Source organism: Entelurus aequoreus, linkage group LG06 (assembly GCF_033978785.1).
Source record: "Entelurus aequoreus isolate RoL-2023_Sb linkage group LG06, RoL_Eaeq_v1.1, whole genome shotgun sequence".
Lineage (NCBI taxonomy): Eukaryota > Metazoa > Chordata > Actinopteri > Syngnathiformes > Syngnathidae > Entelurus > Entelurus aequoreus.
The window spans coordinates 21,621,825-21,638,393 of NC_084736.1; the positions used below are offsets into that span (position 1 = coordinate 21,621,825).

The following is a 16,569-nucleotide window of genomic DNA, read 5'->3' on the forward strand; positions in this document are numbered from 1 at the left end:
TATGATCAAACTTTCTTGATCCAACAACAACATCTGTAGATGTTGTTTTTACGGTGTATTACTGTAAATAAAAAGATGGTACCACAGCTGGTTTTTTTAACGGTAAAGTTCTGGCAACTGAACTGCCAGTTTTGTAATCACAAAGTCATATAGAACTTGCTTTGAAATAATACAGTCATTCAAACAGATTTTTATGTATTTATTTTTATTTGCCAAAAATGTTTTTGGAATGTATTATAATATATTTGTTGCAATATTAGATAATATTACAGATTAAATGGATTGCAATTTCATGCAGTACATGTGTATTTGGAAAGAATGTATACATTTATTAAGAAAATACATTGTACTTAATATTGACGCATGTTATTTCCAGGCCATGTAAAAGGACGTGAACCCCGGCCTTGAGTTCGACACCTACAGCTACAGATGCACAAAACTGTGAGTTGCTAGCAGGGCTTACTAAAGGCATTTTTAATGTGTGTTGTGTAGACAGGTATGCAGCTGTGTTATGTGTGTGTTACACAAGCTTCCAGTGGATGATTCGCTCCAGAAAGTGCTGTCACGCCAGCCTGTTTGCGAGACGACAAAAACGAGGTTTCTGGGTTGATGCGGGACGTTTTTTTTCTCTCCCATCCTCATTTGGATTGGACCGTCTCTTCATTATCATCATCCTGCCTGCTGCTGCCGCCGTTGTGCGTCTCCGTGCGGCCCCCGTGGTGTTGTGACACTTGGCATAGGTCAGCGTTTAGCCTCAATTATCAGACAATCGGCGTTCACCCCCCGCTGGATTCCAAACGCAGACATTTCCTCCCCCCGCTCGTCTTTGCACCTCAAAGTTGGCGCGGTAGGAACGTCTTCTGGTGTGACGGACATTTTAGTCAATGTGACAGCTGGTGAAGTTGGGAGAAGGCGATCAATCATTAGTCAGATTGATTGAATGAGAGGCGACACTGTTACATTTACTTCATTACTTTTTGGATATGTTGTACCTGTCAGAGTAGTTTTCATGCCACATATTTGGGGATTTATGTTAGAAAAAAACATGACTTTGCTTTATCAGTATCATGTTTCAAACACAGCATCGACAGTCTGCAACATTGTAGCCCAGACCTGGGCAAATGAAGGCCCAGGGGCCGCAGGCGGCACGTTAAGCGTTTCAATCTGGCCCGCCAGACATTCCCAAATAATTTTTTTAGACCTTTAAGATCAAAACTGCAGCTGCCATTATGATGTGCAGTGATGTTTTCAAATGACCGTAAGTCTTGAATTATAAAAAGTATTTAAATGGTTGAAATCTGCGCTTTTGCATGATATACTAGTTACTATGGTAATCTAAGTCACAGCAGCTCAGACGAGGCACCAAGCAGTGTGGGTGGGGAGCGTTTCCATAGTGTGATTCCAGAGCGGCCAGCCTGAAATGCGGGTGTCAGGGACAGAGGCGGAAGGAGATTTTTACAACGAAGTTCTAAAGCTTAGCGATATATCAGATTGTAGGAGTTTTTTGTTTTTTTTATACCCTTCGCGTTCATATTTCGCTGTTTGTTGCATTTTGCTTGATTGTAAAATATGTCGATCGAGAGTGGGTGACGTTCATATGTTGTCAATATTCAGTGTTTTATCGTTCGTAGTTGATAGTGTAAATCCCACATTCTTTTTCATGTACATTCTGGATGTCTTTCAGTAAAAAAAAATTAAATTCCATTCTGTTTTTTAAGGCGGTCTGTCATAACGTTTTTAGCCTTTAATCAGACATTATTGTGAGGTTTTGTATTAGTGTTCCTAAAAATAGGACCCAAGCACACATACTGTAGAGCAGATTTGATATGTATGTATGCATAGATAGATGAATATACCGACCTCCAGACAAATTTTTTCCTTTTCAAAATAATTGCCCAGGCCTGTTGTAGCCATTCACCCTGATTTCTTCATTTTAATTACAAAAATATATATTTTTGTTTTGTAGGTTAATGTATTTTATATAGTGTGCTCCTGAATCAGTTGCTGGTCAATTTGAATGTATTGTTATTTATGGAGTTGATTCAGGTGGAATTTTCAGTATTAAATGGTTTGAGTCGGTCAAAATATTTATAGTTTAAATGAGTGATTTTCTGTTTGTCTCCATGCAACCAGGAGTTTTTTTTAAACTTTAACCTGTTCTGAAAAAGTTTCATTATAATTATTGTACCAAACAATACATTGTGAGAATCGATTCTGAACCAAATCATCACCCAAGGGATCGGAAGCAGATCAAATCGTATAGCTGCCCAAAGTTTCACACCCGCAGAGAGTGGGGTTGGGGGCACAAAATGTTTTCTTCTTCTTAGGGGGGGGGGGGGGGGGGGGGGTACGTAAGAGAAAATATTTAAGAAGTACTGCCCTAAAGTAACAGTACTCTTACTTTAAGGAGCCATATGTAATAATTCCATGTCAAGTCATCATTAAATGGCCCTGATATGTCAAAAGGCATTAATAAATCATGTTCTTTTCGAATACCTCTATAACTGATAACGGTAGTTCAGCCGGGATATGCTCATTTCAAAATTAGATTTACAGCCCCAAAATCTAGTTATTGTTTTCATTTCGATGCCCCGCACTCCACCGTTTGACCAATTAGTCTGTGAGTGTGTCACATCCAGGTTACCAGTTACCACCTTCGTCGAGCTGCTGCCACTGGTAAAGTTACTAAACATGTCAGACCTCAGTAAATCTAAAAGGCCTCGTTACGATTCTCAACTTAATAATGACAATGCCAGGAAAAAAAGGAGGATTTGTATCGGGGATGCCTTTGAAAGATGGAGACGATTGAAGGCGGAAAATATTTTCTTCATCTGATGCCAAACTTGCTAATTTCCTCCTTGATGGGTAAGTAAGGCATTTACGTTTTCTTATTACTTGTAATAAATGGAAATAGACATTTGGTATGTAAAGTATATTGTTTACTAATAGTCTATGATCTTGTCTAACAAAGCTAGTATGTTCGTGCAACAAATGCTTAGTGTGGTGGTGCTCAGCTCTTAGTGTAATGCTTAGCATGCTAGCCCGGTCAATGACGTATCGACATATAGGCTAACGGAGGAAATATATGCCCGTTAGCCTCTATGTCGATGTGTATTCCAACTGACACGGCAGAATATATTCTCGACAAATAAAACCTATGTGGATATGGGTAGTGTCAGTGCCTATTTTGTTCTCAATATGCTGGTACGCTGAGGAAATGGGTTCCAACATTAGCACGGCTGTCATGGCAATGTGAAATGTATGGAGACAGCCAAATCACATGATAAAATAATTCCTCATCGTGTTTGCAGATTGTAGACTGCATGTATCAAGATATATGGCAATCTGAAACGTTTGAAACAGTAGCCTATAGGCATACCTTGGTAAAATGTCTCCTCTTTAGTTTTGGGCATACATTAGGCTGCTAAGCATGCTCTACTTACTTTCACCAGTACAACCATTGCTAGCGTTAGTTGTAGTTAGTTTTAGTCTTTGTTTTCTGATACTACTGACAATAACCATATGATTGCCATTTGTTGTGATATTGTTCGCAGGCATGGCGTACTTTTTTCCTGAAAATAGCCTAATTTCTGGGTAAAATGTGTTTGTTAGAGATTTGTTATTGACAAAACATTTGTCTATTCAGCTATTATGGTCCCAGCACTTTAACCCCCAGTAAGAGGCAGTGGAAGTTTGTAGTTCCTTGGAGTCGCCCAGTCGACAGAGCTGGATTTGGCTGCATATCTGGCAACCTCAGTCAGGGAGAGGGGGAGGGGCTACAGAATTTTGACCGTGATTGCAATACCATTTCTGGCCACATTATTACATATGGCTCCTTTTAAGTACAATGTTTTGCCTCCTCTACTGCAGTACAACGAACGTAATGTTCAATGACAGCTCAAGCTATCTTCATTGACCGTCCCCAGAAAAGTCAGACTAATAGGAAGTTGGCCATTTTGGTTTGGACCTGCCATTTTGGGTCAAAACCAGGGATCGTATTTTGACGAACTTTTACAGACACATTTCCAAGCGTTTTAGTCTGTGTTTGCAAACCTTAAAAAAGCATAGGTTTCTAGTAAAACTCACAAACATACATTATTTCAGGCATTATTAGCCATTTTGCATGTTTGGTTTAGGAGTTATGTTTAAATAACTGTCATATTGAGGAAAAAACTATTTTTTTGTATTTGCAAACCTTACAAAAGCTCCTGTTTCTAGTAAAACTCACAAAGATACTTTGATACAGGCATTATTAGACAATTGGCATGTCTGGTTTAGGAGTTATGTTTGAATACATTTGTATTTCTTTTTTGATTTACATTTGTGGCCACATTATTACATATGGCTCCTTTTAAGTACAATGTTTTGCCTCATCTGCAGCACAACGAACGTAATGTTCAATGACAGCTCAATCTTCACCGATCGTCGCCAGAAAAGTCAGACTGATAGGAAGTTGGCCATTTTGGGTCAAAACCAGGGGTCATATTTTGACGAACTCTTCCCGGGGATTTTTCCTGACACGTTTTAGTCTGCGTTATCAGATGTGGGCGGGGCAGGCCAACAAACTGATGGTCATTCCCCGGAAAACTCTGTTTCGCGAGGTCTGCTCCAGATCATAATCGCGGCGTACGAAGAAGATGAAGCTTCTTCCTGAATTAGTCACGGCCTCACGATCCTTCTGGCTGTTTTGGGTTTCAAGCAGGAGGTGTCAGAAAAGTTACCACAGGGATAACCGGCTTGTGGCGGCCAAGCGTTCATAGCGACGTCGCTTTTTGATCCTTCGATGTCTGCTCTTCCTATCACTGTGAAGCAGAATTCACCAAACATTGGATTGTTCACCCACTAATAGGGAACGTGAGCTGGGTTTAGACCGACGTGAGACAGGTTAGTTTGTAGTGAAAAGCGGACAAAATAGCGGAAATGATCTGAGATATTTGAAAGGGGTTTTTCCACACTTATGTTGACTTTGGTTCTCGCCCGGAAAAGGGTGGAGTGCCATCTCCGGGTTGCGGAGGAGACCCTTCCCCAAGTGGAGGAGTTCAAGTACCTCGGAGTCTTGTTCATGAGTGAGGGAAGAGTGGATCGTGAGATCGACAGGCGGATCGGTGCGGCGTCTTCAGTAATGCGGACATTGTATCGATCCGTTGTGGTGAAGAAGGAGCTGAGCAGGAAGGCAAAGCTCTCAATTTACCGGTCGATCTACGTTCCCATCCTCACCTATGGTCATGAGCTTTGGGTTATGACCGAAAGGACAAGATCACGGGTACAAGCGGCCGAAATGAGTTTCCTCCGCCGGGTGGCGGGGCTCTCCCTTAGAGATAGGGTGAGAAGCTCTGCCATCCGGGGGGAGCACAAAGTAAAGCCGCTGCTCCTCCACATCGAGAGGAGCCAGATGAGGTGGTTCGGGCATCTGGTCAGGATGCCACCCGAACGCCTCCCTAGGGAGGTGTTTATGGCACGTCCGACTGGTAGGAGGCCACGGGGAAGACCCAGGACATGTTGGGAAGACTATGTCTTCCGGCTGGCCTGGGAACGCCTCGGGATCCCACGGGAAGAGCTGGACGAAGTGGCTGGGGAGAGGAAAGTCTGGGCTTCTCTGCTTAGGCTGCTGCCCCCGCGACCTGACCTCGGATAAGCGGAAGATGGATGGATGGATGTTGACTTTCCTCAGTGAAGAAAGTTAGGCCTTGTGCGTATTTGTGGAGGCGGGGTTGGACGTGTACCTAATGTTGCGACCAGAAACGCACGCTCCATCATGGCGCCGTGCCCGCCTGCAGGCGACGTCTTCAGAGGGGCAAGCAAACGACTTGTCCCGCCGTTACATAACCACCGAGCGTTGGCGCCGGGCCCAAACCCGAGGCAGGCCACAACACCCCCCCCCCCCACACACCCCCTAACCCCCCCTTCTGCCATCTAATCACTTTGTCTGATAACTTTGACGAGATTCCCTCCTGATGGATGCCGTATGTCACAGAGACGGACATCTCGCTGACATTCCAATTACATTTTCTCGCCGCCTGATCAACAAATCAAATTAAGTTCTCTCCAGGAACGCCGCCGCCAGCAGGGACGCCTTTTTCGGGGGTTGGGGGGACGCAAAACACGAGAGACTTCGTTATCCCGCCTGCATGTGGAGCAGGGGAACATCACAACTCCAACAAGTCTGGGGGGGGGGGGGGGGGGCTCTTCCTCCACGTGAGGGGCCGCCATCACATCTCCAGGGACCCCTGCAGGGGTATTAGACGTGTTATTAACTAATCGCACACCTAATAGCGCTGAGGAGATCATATAGAACAGGGGTGTCCAAAGTGCGGCCCGGGGGCCATTTGCGGCCCGCAGCTAAGTGTTTAGCGGCCCGCCACACATTCTGGAAATACTATTGTAAAAATAAAAAAGAACATTAACAAAAGTGGAATGAGGTGAAATCTAACGAGAAAAAGTTAGCAATGTTGACCACAAAAGCTGCCATGCAGGCTGTTTTTTTTTCTTTTGTCTTTCTTTATTTTTCTTTTTGCCATTGCTCGAAAAAAAAATAATGACAAAAAATTCCATGTTATAATGAATTATTTTCAGGGCTCCAATTACTTCAAATATTTCACTTTAAAATGTTTTATGTTGTAAATATTGCATATATTGTGTAGTAGCCATATAAAAACATCAGTTCCAGCATAAAATCGACATATATATCTGAACTTGATCTCGTAACTTAAGTGTTGAAAGTAAAAGAAAAACCTAATAAAAATGTATCACTTTATGAGTGGGGCACCTTTTGGATTCCAAATATATTTAGTGATTTTTTATTTATCTTTTCACTGTGATTACTCAAAAATATGAAATAATTAAAATCAATGGTGTCCTGCATTATTGATCTTTTAAGGCTCTTATGACTAAATACTGCATATTTCAGTTTTACTATAAAAAAAACTAAGTTGTTTTTGACAGAAAAGCCATAAAAACATTTTTTTAAATTTGTATTACTTTATATCAACTTGAAGTTGATAGAGATTTACTGTAAGGGTTAAATAATTTAAAAAATAATAATTATCTGACTTATTTTTAAAGGCCTACTGAAACCCACTCCTACCGACCATGCAGTCTGATAGTTTATATATCAATGATGAAATCTTAACATTGCAACACATGCCAATACGGCCGGGTTAACTTATAAAGTGCAATTTTAAATTTCCCGGGAAACTTCCGGTTGAAAGCGTCTATGACGTTTGCGCGTGACGTCAATGGTTGAAGCGAAGTATTGGGACACATTGTATCCCAATACAACAGCTCTGTTTCATCGCCAAAATTCCACAGTATTCTGGACATCTGTGTTGGTGAATCTTTTGCAATTTGTTTAATGAACAATGGAGACTGCAAAGAAGAAAGCTGTAGGTGGGATCTGTGTATTAGCGGCTGGCTGCGGCAACACAACCAGGAGGACTTTGACTTGATAGCAGACGCACTATCCGACGCTAGCCGCCGACCGCATCTATGATCGGTGAAGTCCTTCGTCGCGCCGTCGATCGCTGGAACGCAGGTGAGCACGGGTGTTGATGAGCAGATGAGGGCTGGCGTAGGTGGATAGCTAATGTTTTTAGCATAGCTCTGTTGAGGTCAGGTAGCTAAGTTAGCTTCAATGGCGTCGTTAGCAACAGCACTGCTAGGCTTTGCCAGGCGGTACAGCATTAACCGTGGGTTACATGTCCAGAGTTTGTAGTATTGTTGATCTTCTGTCTATCCTTCCAGTCAGGGGCTTATTTATTTTGTTTCTATCTGCATTTAAGCACGATGCTATCACGTTAGCTCCGTAGCTAAAGTGCTTCACCGATGTATTGTCGTGGAGATAAGTCACTGTGAATGTCCATGTCGCGTTCTCGAATATCATTTTCAAGAGGATATAGTATCCGAGTGTGGTTTAAAATACAAATCCGTGATCCACAATAGAAAATGGAGAAAGTGTGGAATCCAATGAGCCCTTGTACCTAAGTTACGGTCAGAGCGAAAAAAGATACGTCCTGCACTGCACTCTAGTCCTTCACTCTTATGTTCCTCATCCACAAATCTTTCATCCTCGCTCAAATTAATGGGGTAATCGTCGCTTCTTGGTCCGAATCGCTCTCAGCTGCTGGTGTAAACAATGGGGAAATGTGAGACGCTCTTCAACCTGTGACGTCACGCTACTTCCGGTACAGGTAAGGCTTTTTTTTTATCAGCGACCAAAAGTTGCGAACTTTATCGTCTGTTCTCTACTAAATCCTTTCAGCAAAAATATGGCAATATCGCGAAATGATCAAGTATGACACACATAATGGATCCGCTATCCCCGTTTAAATAAGAAAATTTCATTTCAGCAGGCCTTTAACATTTTAATGACTGAGACCCTTTTATGGTCCCCGGGACCCCTAAAGGTAAAATAAATAAATAAATTCCATTGTTTTGTTATGGTTTGAAAATGAAAAATATCAAAATGGCCCCTACATGCTTTAATTTTTCCGTGTGCGGCCCTCAGTGGAAAAAGTTTGGACACCCCTGATATGGGAGGCCATCACACACACACACACACACACACACACACACACACACACACACACACACACACACACACACACACACACACACACACCACACCTCGCATAGATCAGCGTGTCTTTAGCGGAGGAGAGAGAGCAGTGAATTAGTATTCCGAGCACAGGGAGGGAAGCTGAGAGCGAGCATCCAGGAGAGGAGACAAGGAGGGAGGAGGAGAGGAAGGAAATAGGGAAGGGAGTGAGGGAGCTGCGATCGAGGGAGCACACAAGGAGGGCAGAAACATTAGCGGAGACAGCAAACAGGAGGGCCGCCATCATTTGTGTCTCGTGAGCGCGCCACACCGCATCTCTATGGAGGCAGAGGCGCGTGCGTGAGGAGGAGGAGGGGGGGGTGGGAAGTAGATGGATGCTCCTTTATTTCTTCTAGGACGGGGAGAGCAGACCGGAAGCAGGACTTTCCAAGCGGGAGGATTTCTGCACGGCGTCCAACAAGGTAAGAAGACTCTCACCTCTTTTTTGTGTGTGTGTGTGTGTGTGTGCGTGTGTGTTTGTTTTCCTGCGCGTCGTGTGCACGGTGCAAATTCACGCGGCGCGCGCGCTGGCTGGCATGATGTTTTAAAGCGTGGCGTCCATATTGCTTGTGCGCGTGCACTCTGCCCACGATGATGATGATGATGATACAACTTTTGCTTAGCGGACGTAACGACCGACAGACATGCCCCCTCCCCCACCCCCCATTTGCCTTGCACCCCTCACGACACGCCCCTTTTACCCTATTCACGCAGAAACACCTCAGGAGATCCCACTCGAGCTCCTCTGCGAGAACATGGCAGATCCACGCAGGCGAGAGCGCTCGGCGTTATTTACGTCCGGCGGCTATTACGGGACCGTTAAACGGAGGCGAGCAGGCGGGCCGAGACCCGGCAGACATTAATATTGTCCCGAGAGAAAAAAAAAAGAAAAAAAGAACCGGCGAGAAGACGCCGTGGACGCCACCTTTCTACCCCGCCAGGCTGCGGCCTAAAACGGAGTAAGTGACCTCTACGCCTGTCAGTCAAGTTAAGACACGTGAAACGTGCTTTCGGATAAAGATGACTGGCAGACAGAAGCAGTAGAAAGCAGATCAGGCGTAACCAGTGGATTAGCATCTTTGGCGTAAACAAATGATCCACATCAACAAAAGCGAGCAGACCTTTTTTGTTTAAATCTTATGTCTTGTGTGGTTCATCTCCCTTTCCAATAATCTCTCATTAATAATAATCCTTCATAAACGTTACGTTTGATCACTTTGTTATTATAATATCAACCAGGAGGAATTAATTAGACAGCGGGCTTCCCCCCCCCCCCCCCCCCTACTGTCGCCGGTCTAAAATGTCTTGATTCCAAGGCAGCTTTTTCATAAAGTTGCGACTTATTTTTTTCTTCGATACCATGGAATCGACTTTTCAATCAATCAATCAATGTTTATTTATATAGCCCTAAATCACAAGTGTCTCAAAGGGCTGTACAAGCCACAACGACATCCTTGGTACAGAGCCCACATACGGGCAAGGAAAAACTCACCCCAGTGGGACGTCGGTGAATGACTATGAGAAACCTTGGAGAGGACCGCATATGTGGGTAACCCCCCCCCCTCTAGGGGAGACCGAAAGCAACGGATGTCGAGTGGGTCTAACATAACATTGTGAAAGTCCAGTCCACAGTGGATCGAACACATCAGCGGGAGTCCAGTCCACAGCGGGGCCAACAGGAAACCATCCCGAGCGGAGACGGGTCAGCAGCGCAGAGATGTCCCCAACCGATGCACAGGCTAGTGGTCCACCCGGGGTCCCGGCTCTGGACAGCCAGCACTTCATCCATGGCCACCGGACCTATGCAACTCCCCCTCGCAAGGGACAGGGGAGAAGAGGAGAGAAGAAAAGAAACGGCAGATCAACTGGTCTAAAAAAGGGGGGGTCTATTTAAAGGCTAGATTATACAAATGAGTTTTAAGATGGGACTTAAATGCTTCTACTGAGGTAGCATCTCTAACTGTTACCGGGAGGGCATTCCAGATTACTGGAGCCCGAATAGAAAACGCTCTATAGCCCGCAGACTTTTTTTTGGCTCTGGGAATCACTAATAAGCTGGAGTTCTTTGAACGCAGATTTCTTGTCGGGACATATGGTACAATACAATCGGCGAGATAGGCTGGAGCTAAACCGTGTAATATTTTATACGTAAGTAGTAAAACCTTAAAGTCGCATCTTAAGTGCACAGGAAGCCAGTGCAAGTGAGCCAGTATAGGCGTAATATGATCAAACTTTCTTGTTTTTGTCAAAAGCCTTGCAGCCGCATTTTGTACCAACTGTAATCTTTTAATGCTAGACATAGGGAGGCCCGAAAATAATACGTTACAGTAATCGAGACGAGACGTAACGAACGCATGAATAATGATCTCAGCGTCGCTAGTGGACAAGATGGAACGAATTTTAGCGATATTACGGAGATGAAAGAAGGCCGTTTTAGTAACACTCTTAATGTGTGACTCAAACGAGAGAGTTGGGTCGAAGATAATACCCAGATTCTTTACCGAGTCTCCTTGTTTAATTGTTTGGTTGTCAAATGTTAAGGTGGTATTATTAAATAGATGTTGGTGTCTAGCAGGACCGATAATCAGCATTTCCGTTTTCTTAGCGTTGAGTTGCAAAAAGTTAGCGGACATCCATTGTTTAATTTCATTAAGACACGCCTCCAGCTGACTACAGTCCGGCGTGTTGGTCAGCTTTAGGGGCATGTAGAGTTGAGTGTCATCAGCATAACAGTGAAAGCTAACACCGTATTTGCGTATGATGTCACCCAGCGGCAGCATGTAAATACTAAAGAGTGCAGGGCCAAGAACCGAACCCTGGGGAACTCCGCACGTTACCTTGACATAGTCCGAGGTCACATTGTTATGGGAGACGCACTGCATCCTTTTATGAATTTTCTTTCAATATTTTCCTTTTATGAATTTTCTTTCAATATTTTAAGTGTTCCTTGTAACCTTGACCTCAAAAAGCACATGAAAAACGAATACTGTATTGACGTTTTACTCGTTTTACACCACACGCATTTAAAAGTAGACAATAGGATTGTACGCTATACAGGTACTAGTAAAGTACCGCAGTACTAACGAATTAAAAACGGGGCTATACTGCTTTTGAAAAATACCGGTACATTTAAAAAAAATATCCGGACACGTCGCTGCATTGTGAAAAAAGCAATACAAAATTATTCAAACATAACTCCTAAACCAAACATACAAGATGTCTAATAACGCCTATATTAAAGGCCTACTGAAACCCACTACTACCGACCACTTTCCTCATCCACAAAACTTTCATCCTCGCTCAAATTAATGGGGTAATCGTCGCTTTCTCGGTCCGAATCGCTCTCGCTGCTGGTGGCCATGATTGTAAACAATGTGCAGATGGGAGGCGCTCTACAACCTGTGACGTCACGCCACTTCCGGTACAAGGCTTTTTTTATCAGTGACCAAAAGTTGCGAACTTTATCGTCTATGTTCTCTACTAAATCCTTTCAGCAAAAATATGGCAATATCGCGAAATGATCAAGTATGACACATATAATGGACCTGTTTAAATAAGAAAATTTCATTTCAGTTGGCCTTTAAGTGTTCCTTGTAACCTTGACCTCAAAAAGCACATTAAAAACAAGTACGCTATACAGGTACTAGTAAAGTACCGCAGTACTAACGAATTAAAAACGGGGCTATACTGCTTTTGAAAAATACCGGTACATTTTTTCTAAATATCCGGACACGTCGCTGCAATGTGAAAAAAGCAATAAAAACTTATTTAAACATAACTCCTAAATCAAACAAGCAAAATGTCTAATAATACCTGAATTAATGTATCTTTGTGAATTTTACTACAAACATGTGCTTTTGTAAGGTTTGCAAACAGAAACATTTGTTTTTTACTCAATATGACAGTAATGTTCATAGAATCCTAAAATATATCAGGATTCTTAGAACATTCATGTTACATTAAGTAAAAAAACATTGTGTTTGCAAACCTTACAAAAGCACATGTTTCTAGTAAAACTCACAAATATACATTAATATAGGCGTTATTAGACATCTTGTATGTTTGGTTTACAAGTTATGCTTGAGTAATTTTTTTATTGCTTTTTTCGCATTATCTCAGGATTCTAAGAACATTATTGTCATATTGAGTAAAAACATTTTTTTCTTTTTGCAAACCTAGAAAAGCACATGTTTCTAGTAGAACTCTCAAAGATACATTAATATAGGCATTATTAGACATATTGTATGTTTGGTTTAGGAGTTATGCTTGAATAATTTTTTTATTGCTTTTTTCGCATTGCTGTCATCACGACGTGACATTGCTGGCGAAACGAGCTGAGGCGCATGTTAGGCAACGCACACAGAAACAATGTGGAGCTATAAAAGGAAGAATGAACGCATTTTATTTTGGCTTAAAAACTAACTATGAAGTTGAAGCTATAAACACTGGAGCACCGTTCTGCAAGAAGTGCTAAGCTCTCGCTCTTGTTAGCCGTTAGCTAGCTAGCAGCTAACGTCGGTAGTGTTTTAGTTACTTCTAAATCACTAATCCTTGCCTCCATGGTGACAAATAAACGTTTCTTACAAGTATCATCCCTGCAGGACGAGGAATAGCTAAATATGCTTCACTCCACACTGTAGGAGGATACAATAGCTAACTGCTAACAGCAAGCTAGCGTTCCTGAATGTAAACAAATGCCATGGATGGGTCTACACAGACATCGACCGTAACAATACCGAGTACATAGTCGATACTACAATGATTAGGTCAATATTTTACGTCAGTCTTTTCTTTTCTTTTTATTGTTTATAAAGCTATGAAATACATCCCTGGACACAAGAGAACTTTAACTAGGACCAATGTATGACCCTGTAACGACTTGGTATTGGATTGATACCAACATTTGTAGTATCATCCAAAACGTATTATGGAAAGTATCCAGCAATAGAAGAATAAGTGATTACTACATTTTAACAGACGTGTAGATAGAACATGTTAAAACAGAATGTAAGCAGATAAATGAACAAGTAGATTAATAATACATTTTCCACCGCTTGTCCCCCATAATTTTGGCAAAATAATACAATGAGAAATGACACAATATGTTACTGCATATGTAAAATTAGGAGCCTTTTTAACCGTATGCTTACTTAACTGCTATAAGAGAAGTTGTCTGGTATATTTACTATCTTATTAATGCCAAAATTATTATTTGATTGCAATGAGAAACTTTGTTTAATGTATCATAACCTTCTCTGTTAAAATAAAGTCAACAATGAAATGTTTTTGTGGTGCCCTTTATTTTGAACAGTATCAAAAAGTATCGAAATACATTTTGGAGCTGGTACGAAAATATTGGTATCGTGACAACCCTAGTAGACACTAGATGGCAGTAAAAGCACATACTCAGGGCTCGGATTGGGTACCAAAACCAGTACTTCTTACAGTACTGCCGGGCACCGATTCACGTAAAGGGATGAAAAAGCACTTCGGCACTTGGTGATCAGTCCAGCAGCACTGAGAGCGGTCTCAGCCAAACTACATCTAGGTAATGTTGCAATTTTCAATGCCAACAAAGAAACTGACTGAAGTGGCATAAAACACTGAAAGTGGTTGTTCCTATAACCCCTTTGTTTCAAATGTTTGTTCCACTTGTGGCGCGGGCATCTTGTCTGACTCACACCATACACAGCCTTCCTTGTCACGTATTCTTCCTTTTCCCGCTATCCGTCCACTAATTCAAACTGATCCAGCAGTGCGATTGTAGATTATTTTATTTACAAAAAACAAGGAACAGAATACTCGGGAAACAAAATAAATGGTAGCCTATATAAAGCCGAGGTCTACAGACAGGTGAGGTCAAAGATGGTATGCTGGTGCCCGACTGCCAATCACGTGCCCAGCGCGCTCCTGCCCATTATAGGCCTGCGTAGGAACTTTTCACCACCTGCAAAGGGTGCACACTGACATACACACACCAATCACTCAAAATAATAAAATAAACATGGATTCAAGTATGGCTCTCTATTAGGCTCCTACACTGACTCAAAAAACACTTCAACGTAAGTAAAGTAAGAATCCACTTTCCTAAAAAAGCACTAGCTTTATGTTAATATACATTGGCTTTGCTATTGACATGCTACTTAAAGGCCTACTGAAATGAATTTTTTTTATTTAAACGGGGATAGCAGATCCATTCTATGTGTCATACTTGATCATTTTGCGATATTGCCATATTTTTGCTGAAAGGATTTAGTATGGAACAACGTCGATAAAGTTCGCAACTTTTGGTCTCTGATAAAAAAAACCTTTCCCCTACCGAAAGTAGCGTGATGACGTTGTCAGTTGTTCACTCCCTCATATTTTCCTATTGTTTTCAACGCAGCTAGAGCTATTCGGACCATTACCCCATTAATTTGAGCGAGGATGAAAGATTTGTGGACGAGGAACGTTAGAGTGACGGACTGAATGCAGTGAAATACATATTTTTTTTCGCTCTGACCGTAACTTAGGTACAAGCTGGCTCATTGGATTCCACACTCTCTCCTTTTTGTATTGTGGGTCACGGATTTGTATTTTAAACCACCTCGGATACTATATCCTCTTGAAAATGAGAGTCGAGAACCCGAAATGGACATTAACAGTGACTTGTATCTCCACGACAATACATCGACAAAGCTCATTAGCATTAGCTACGAGCTAACGTGATAACTACGAGCTAACGTGATAGCTACGAGCTAACGTGATAGCATCTGTCTCAAATGCAGATAGAAACAAAATAAATAAATCCCTGACTGGAAGGATAGACAGAAGATCAACAATAGTATTAAACCATGTACATGTAACTACACGGTTAATAGATCTCAGCCTGGCAAAGCTTAACAATGCTGTTGCTAACAACGCTAAGGCTAACTTAGCAACTTAGCAACCGGACCTCACAGAGCTATGATAAAAACATTAGCGCTCCACCTACGCCAGCCAGCCCTCATCTGCCCAGCTCATCAACACCCGTGCTCACCTGCGTTCCAGCGATTGGCGGCGCGACGAAGGACTTCACCCGATCATCCGTGCGGTGGCCGGTTAGCATCGGCTAGCGCGTCTGCTATCCAAGTGAGTAATCCTTGTTGTGTCGCTACAGCCGCCGCTATGCACCGATCCCACCTACAACGTTCTTCTTTGCAGCCTCCATTGTTCATTAAACAAATTGCAAAAGATTCACAAATACAGATGTCCAGAATACTGTGGAATTATGAAATGAAAACAGAGCTTTTTTGTATTGTATTCAATGGGGTACCAATACTTCCGGTTCAATGATTGACGTCACGCGCATACTCATCCTCCGAAGGCTTTTTCAATCAGAAGTGTGGCGGGAATTTTAAAATTGCACTTTATAAGTTAACCCGGCCGTATGAGCAATGTTAAGATTTCATCATTGATATATAAACTATCAGACTGTGTGGTCGTTAGTAGTGGGTTTCAGTAGGCCTTTAATAGCATTAGTGATTTTACATGGCGATTTTAACACTTATAAATTTGTTAATGAAAACTACAACTAAGATGCACGTTAGAATCAAACATCTGGTGTGTAATAAGTACAATATTTAAAAGTATTAATACTTTTTAGGGCGCAACAAAAGAGTGTATTCAGCAAAGACTGAACTGACTAGCCAACACACAATAATCTATACACTACTGCCTTGCAATTGTAATTGCAATTTAGGAACCACTCAGAAATGTGACAATAAAACAAGACAACTGGACAGCAGTTATTATAATCAGCTCACTTTGAACTGTCGCAATGAAAAATGATTTTCTTATCAAAAAAAATATTTATTAACACACACAAAAATAATGAAAATTGGTACTGTTGAGTACATGTATCGATTCCCAGGCGCCGGGAACTGGTAGCGTATCGTTTCAAATGTGAACGGTACCCAGAGCTCATTGTCAAATTACTGTACTGTTTTATTTCATTA

General features: G+C 42.1%; 1 protein-coding gene and 1 long non-coding RNA gene across 2 annotated transcripts in view; both read left to right on the forward strand.

Annotated features, from left to right (window-relative positions):
* Positions 1-374: 374 nt before the first annotated feature.
* On the forward strand, positions 375-1,717 carry LOC133651965 (uncharacterized). The gene is made up of 2 exons (XR_009826508.1): positions 375-441; positions 530-1,717. It is a non-coding gene; the product is annotated as an uncharacterized LOC133651965 (long non-coding RNA).
* Positions 1,718-9,231: 7,514 nt separating this feature from the next.
* The window catches only part of syt3 (synaptotagmin III), a 101,729-nt gene continuing 94,391 nt past the window's right edge, over positions 9,232-16,569 (forward strand). The window contains exon 1 of the mRNA XM_062050249.1: positions 9,232-9,552. The gene's annotated coding sequence lies outside the window, so the exon portion shown is untranslated. The remainder of the gene's footprint in view (positions 9,553-16,569) is intronic.